Source organism: Grus americana, chromosome 5 (genome assembly GCF_028858705.1).
Source record: "Grus americana isolate bGruAme1 chromosome 5, bGruAme1.mat, whole genome shotgun sequence".
Lineage (NCBI taxonomy): Eukaryota > Metazoa > Chordata > Aves > Gruiformes > Gruidae > Grus > Grus americana.
Window position 1 is genome coordinate 14,518,011 of NC_072856.1, and position 6,171 is coordinate 14,524,181.

The 6,171-nt window shown below is 34.3% G+C and overlaps 1 protein-coding gene across 1 annotated transcript in view; it reads left to right on the plus strand.

The window, feature by feature from the left end:
* INSC (INSC spindle orientation adaptor protein) overlaps nt 1-2,264 on the plus strand; it is a 242,670-nt gene extending 240,406 nt beyond the window's left edge. The window contains exon 16 of the transcript XR_008577455.1: nt 2,254-2,264. The gene's annotated coding sequence lies outside the window, so the exon portion shown is untranslated. The remainder of the gene's footprint in view (nt 1-2,253) is intronic.
* Nucleotides 2,265-6,171: the final 3,907 nt, after the last annotated feature.

Sequence of the window (6,171 nt, forward strand, 5' to 3'; positions counted from 1 at the left end):
CTTTTCTTCTACTCTTTACATTTCTGAGATTTTTTTTCCTCCTTGATGCTGTGTTCTGATGAGACTTAAAGGTGGCAGAAGAAGTAATTTGGGAAGAGTTAGGAGGAGCGTTTCTTAGAGTAATAATTTCTCAATTCCTTCATCTTTTTTTTTACATCATATAGATAATTCTTATCATTTTAGGAAACTAATCTGAGTATTTGGTAGTGACTGGTTGGATTGGGCCTCTTGGATTTGGCCCCCTTCTGAATGTGAATGCAAAGCTGGAAAAAGTGATATTGAATCTTTTTCTATGATGTCATGCATCAAAAGGTTCAGAAAAAGTTCATTTTATTTTTACCTTGAAGAATCATGATTAGCTAGAAACTATGCTTTCAGAACCTGCAAATAGTCCATTTATTTGCCAGCACAAGAATGAGGCTCAGAGTTCCAGTGAAAACATCTTTTTGTCTGCTAATGTAATGGGTGCTTATTTTCTGCATCTTCATGTTCCTTGGAAAAGCATCAGGGTTTCATTGTAAATCCATTATGTCTCCCTTGGTCAGAAATTATAAATGACAACTAGTCCCAAGGTAAAGAAAAGAAAGTATTATTTTGTAGAGTAAAAAGGGGTTAAATCACTTTTTATCATGACTGTCCTCCTGGTTATGACATATTCAATGTATTATTTAGTTTAAGTGCATGATTAAGATAGAACCGGGGTACTTCTGGGGAGCATTTTCACAGACGTTATACTTACAGTACCTCATTCTGTGGTACAGAAGAAAGAAAAATGACATGTCCCTTTGTGAACCTATCCTTTTAAAATTAGGTTATAGATTATATAGTGGTGTGAGATCCTCTATGAATTTCTGGGTCAGAGGTACTTTGTTTTCTTTCTTTAATACAGCAAAACCCTTGTATCTTTATTAAAAATTTATTTGCTGTCAATAATTAAATGCTTATTATTTGATCTTTAATGGGGTCATGATTCCCATATTCCCATATTAATGAAATAATGCAAAAGTAAAAAATGCCTTTCAGTTGGAAAAAGTACTTATTATTCTTTCTTTGTTCTGAGTAAAATAGTTTATCTTAAATTAAAAATTTAAAAAATGAATTTTCTTTAATCTTAGAATTAAATTAGTGCTAATTAGTTCTATTTTCTCTACAACATTCAAATGCTAACGTCTTAGTCATTTCTTCAGAGTATTAATAGTGCCCTTTGGCTGTAATCAAGATTATCTTCAATTAAAAGCAATACAGTTAACTGAGTTACATTAACAGTTATTGTTCTCAAATCACAGGGTTAAGAACACAAATCCTGTGTGTTTTCAGCACGGGTACATTGCAAGGGTGTGGGATGCATGGACGTGTTTTTTTAGTTTTAACGTGTAAATAGCACTAACCTATAGAGTTCACTGATTAAATCTATTCATGTGTAATACAGTTCAAAAAAAGCATTTTTTAAAAATGGTGATGTGGGCAGAATTCAAAGATATTGCAGTAAGCTAAAACATTTTTTGGATTTGGTCAGTGTTTGAGTAGTCTCTCCCCCTGCCTCTGTATACCCCTCCCCCAGCACTTTTTTACTGTAAACTCTGTAAATTATGGGGCATTTTCAATAAGCAAGTTCTGCTTGTTATTCACAGCTGTTATTCTCCTTTGTGAAGAGTTAAAGAGCACTTGCCAGTCTGCAATAATTCATCTTATTTTATTAATGCTTTTTTTTAGTTCAGGAAATTTGTTATGTACAGTACTAGTGGATTTCAGCTGTAAATAGAAGTATTTCATTCAAATTTCTTAGTGTATCCAATATGAATAAATGCTGGTCCTATAGAAATAGAAAAAAAGGTTTTCATCCATGCTCGTAGAACAGTCCTTTCTGGCTTCAAAAACTAAACACAGAATATGGGAAATTTTCATTAACATTGCTATGTTTACAAACAAAAAGTATAAACATCTTGAGCAAACAAAACTGGTGAGGAGAAGCATGCTTGCAATAGCAAAAATAGACTGCGATTCTGTCTCAGCAAAAATTAATAACAGTTGGTGATACCAAAAAAAAAAAAAGGTGAAGATTTGCAAAAATATTCTTACGGTATTTCTATATGCACCTACCAACATCACTTCTATAATATATTCCAGCCAGAACAGAAAGCTCTGGGCACCTTTAGTGAGCTCAAGTACTTGAAAGTTTCCATCAGTTTTCTTTAAATTCTTACACTTTAGATACCAAATTATAATCCCCATTTATTATATTTTTATTTTTAGATTCACCCATTACTAATCTGCAGACCACGATGATGGTTTTTCTGTGTTGCTACTCTTCAGGAGCTAATGAGGTAAATGGCATGACTGGACAGATACTGTCAGTAAACCATCTTCAAATTTAAACAGGTTTTGAAGATTTTAAAATCTGTTGTCTCAAAGCATAAATGCAAGCAAAGGTTTCCTTTGAACTAACATTTGTATTCTGTGGAGCAAATACCCTTTTTGAATCTCAAAATGCTGGCACAGCCATCTTAGTTTGACACTGAGGCAATAAATCAAAAGGTATGGACAAAGATATGAAACCATGCCCTTCAGAAAGAGCATTGTGTCTGTACATGCAAAAATAATTGCTTTCTTGGAATGTGACAAAAGAAAATTGAATATAAAATATGGTGTTAACAGACAACAAATCTAATTTTTAGAGGATTCTTTCTACCTCCAGAAGGATTTCCTGAGGAATCACATATCTTTGGTACAATGTGTAGCTAGGTATGTAGGTAGAGTTTAATGCTTTCCTTCTGGGTGGAAAATTAATATTTGCTAAACTTTCCCAGAATGTTCCAGTGTTTGTTGCAGAATGTGACTTTTAATAAAGTGAAAAAACAAAACATAGAGTCCAAAACAGAAAGTCCCAATGATGTGTTAGATTCTCCTGTGATTTAGATGAGGCCAGGTAATCCTCTGGAAAACTGTACAGTGTTTTGTGACTATAGAACTCTTGTATCAAACTGGGAATACAGGAGTGAAGTACCTTAATTTTACCCAATGGCCAGTATGTTGCTTACCTCTTTCTTAGGCCCCTTTCTCTTCTGCTTGTAGTGTAGGTAGAGATTTTAGCAACCAGATTTCATGACTGTCCTCTGCACTTAGAGGAAATGCAGAAACATTGACAGATTTTATGCAAATTCTGGGTTTTTATATAAATGTATATATGTTTGCATAGGAGAGTGTGTCTATGTATTTGTAAGGTGGAGAGAAATGTTTTATCCGTGTATGTGATTTTTCAAAAGAGGGAAACTGAATTCCTTATCTGAATTAAGCAACATCTTAATTTTAACATTAAGCAAGATATTTAATAGAAAAACAGTTGTATTAAGCTTGAAGAAAATTTATAAGGAGAGCTTCTTTCCTTAACTGAGCATGCCCCTTAGGAAAATATATAAAACTTGATTCCAGCTTGTATCTGTTCATTTTAGCAAGTCATATCTCTTCATAGCTTCACTGCTGCTAGAGACCTCAATTTGCTGTGATAGGTTACAGGACCCTTACCCATACTTTCATTTGATTTTTAGACTGGGCTGCCAGTCATCTAAATTGTAGTTGCAGTTTTATTATGGATTGTAAGCCTTGAGCAGAAGTTAGTCCAGGATTTCAAAAGCTGGTATCTGGCTTTCCTATGGTTGACATGATGTATTTCCTAGAAGAAAAGTTCTGCCTCCAGCTCTGTTGCTGGATTTTATTCCCCTGCAAGTATTGGGAAGGATGTGTAAAGAAAGAATGGGATATAGAGGCAGTTTTGGGCTGTGGAGTGCCTGTTTAGATATTGTTTATATTTCACAGTTGGATTAGCTGGTCCAGGAGTGTGGTAGGCTAAAGATCACAGTCATTGAGAATGTGTCACAGTGCAATTAAGACTGGGATGTGTTATGTGCTTGTTCTTTTTTCCAGCAAGACCTACATTTATACTTCTTTACATGTGAAAGGGTGAAGGACAAATATACAAAATACTTCGTACCCGAGTACAGCAGTGATGCATGCTCAAGTGTACCTGGTGTACAGGTGAACACTCATGTATCTCAGTGAACCTCAGATAATTTCCCTTTATGATATGTGAGAGGGAATATGGTGCTTCTTAGTCCTATCTCTTTATATGTATTATTGTGTTGGGTAAAAGGAAGAATTACTGTTTATTATCTCTCTTCAGTTACCAGGTGGTACAACATTAGGTAAGGAAAATGGCCTTTGGTATCTCAACTGATTTCAATAAACATTGGATCTATCCAGAAAAAATCACCAGGATTCCTCCAAATCTTGAGGGAAAATGTTTGAAGTCTGATTCAGTTTGTTTTTTCCCCTTTGTCCAACATTTTGGATTTTAATATCTCTCCACAAAACCAACTGCTCAGATACACATTTTACATGAGTACTTTATTTCCCAGTTTTCTTTATTAGCCATAAGGAAGTATTAAAATGAACATAACTGTCAGCCTGAAAGCTGTGACACTGTAAGAGTATTCAGACTGACTAGCTGATCTGAGTCATTATATATATATTAAAAAAAAAAAAAAAAAGAAAAGAGTAAGCCAGCCCCAAAAAGCCTTTTTTCCCTTATCACGTTGTGGTGAGAATGAGGAAAAAAATGTTTTGTCTCACAAATCTACAGGAGCTGAAAATATAAAATTCAAAGTTCATTCTCTACAGACAAATGAGGAAAAGAATCAGAGCACTCCATCAACCCCTAGAGCTCTACTTTCAGTTAATAGAGCTGTACATTAACTCCTCTGATGTTATTACATTATGAAATTTACAGTAAATTAAAGCAAAACCTGCTCTTCATTGAATTTTCAGTCTAATTTGAAATCAGAAATGAATTAGAAATTTTTATGCATATCCAGAGAAGGTCAGTCACTTTGGTACCTTACAAAGAACCACCCTGAAAACCTGACCCTGTCACCAATTGTGGACTGCTGTGGCTCTGCCCAGCTGATGAGGAGGTTCACCTTGAACTCAAGCTTTGGGGAAGGCAGCTTTGAAACCTCACTGTGGTATTGTAGCATTCTCCTTTTTTACTTTAATTGAAGGATCTCTCACTAGTAAGTTCCTAATATTTTTTTGATGTTCCAGGGTGTAGTTCAAGTGAGAGTGAAACAATCATTTCCCAGGTATAGTTAGTGATGTGCAAGAAGTTGTCTCAAAAGGTTTCAGGAATTTGATTGACGAAATGAAATATGGTCCTGACGTCAATTTACTGAGATTACTTTTTAATGAATACGACTTTAAAAGCATATGCAAAATTAAGATCAGTCACAAAAAATGCATTTGGATATGGCATTTAAAGAATGATATACATAATGCATTGGAAATTAACTTTTATAATCTACAGAAAATTATTCTTGTTGTTGGTTCTCTCAATTTGTGAGAGCTTTGGCAATGAAAATATTAATTGCAAGCAAAGAAAAACTGAATTATGTATTTCTTTTAATTAATATTGCCTGTGTGCCAGATAATGATGTCTTAAAATATTAGTGTATGTGATTGGGGAGGTCTTTCACAGTCAAATCCTGCTTATCTCTCACATGCAACTTCTCTATGAAGTTAAGGAATGGGTGTGTCTTGAAAAAAAAGACTTGACCGGAACATTCCCCTGTGCTATTATTCATAATTATCATGCTGGTTTTGCACTCTGTTTTGTGTCATTAGATTAATAGTATTCCTAGTGAAGACAATGAAGAGGTTCACACTGATTTTGACAACAAAGTGATAAGTCCTTTGATAAAAAGTACATATAGCTTCATTAATGATATATTAATTTATACTATATTTACCTGGTTTGAGTCTTTTGATAAAACACAATCCAGTTTAAGACTTCAAAGCTTAAGAAAACAGCTGAAAGAATTGGATTTATTTTCTGCTGTTGAAAAGAGGAGGAATCTTGGCAGTAGCCTTTCAGTGACTAGACAGTTATCAGGAATGTGCTGAATTGTTCTCCGTATCTGTCAGGTGAAGGACAAGAGAAAATCAGCTTTGTTTGTAGAAAGAGCATGTCTCCATTCAGGGGAAAAAAATAAAAATTAAAATCTGATTGTACAGATAAGTAAGTAGGTAAATAACAATTTCCCTAAAGGAAGAAATGCAACTGGAGATTTTAAAGAACTGTTAGCTTTCCCTGGTAAATGTTTATTTGAGTACAGATGACTC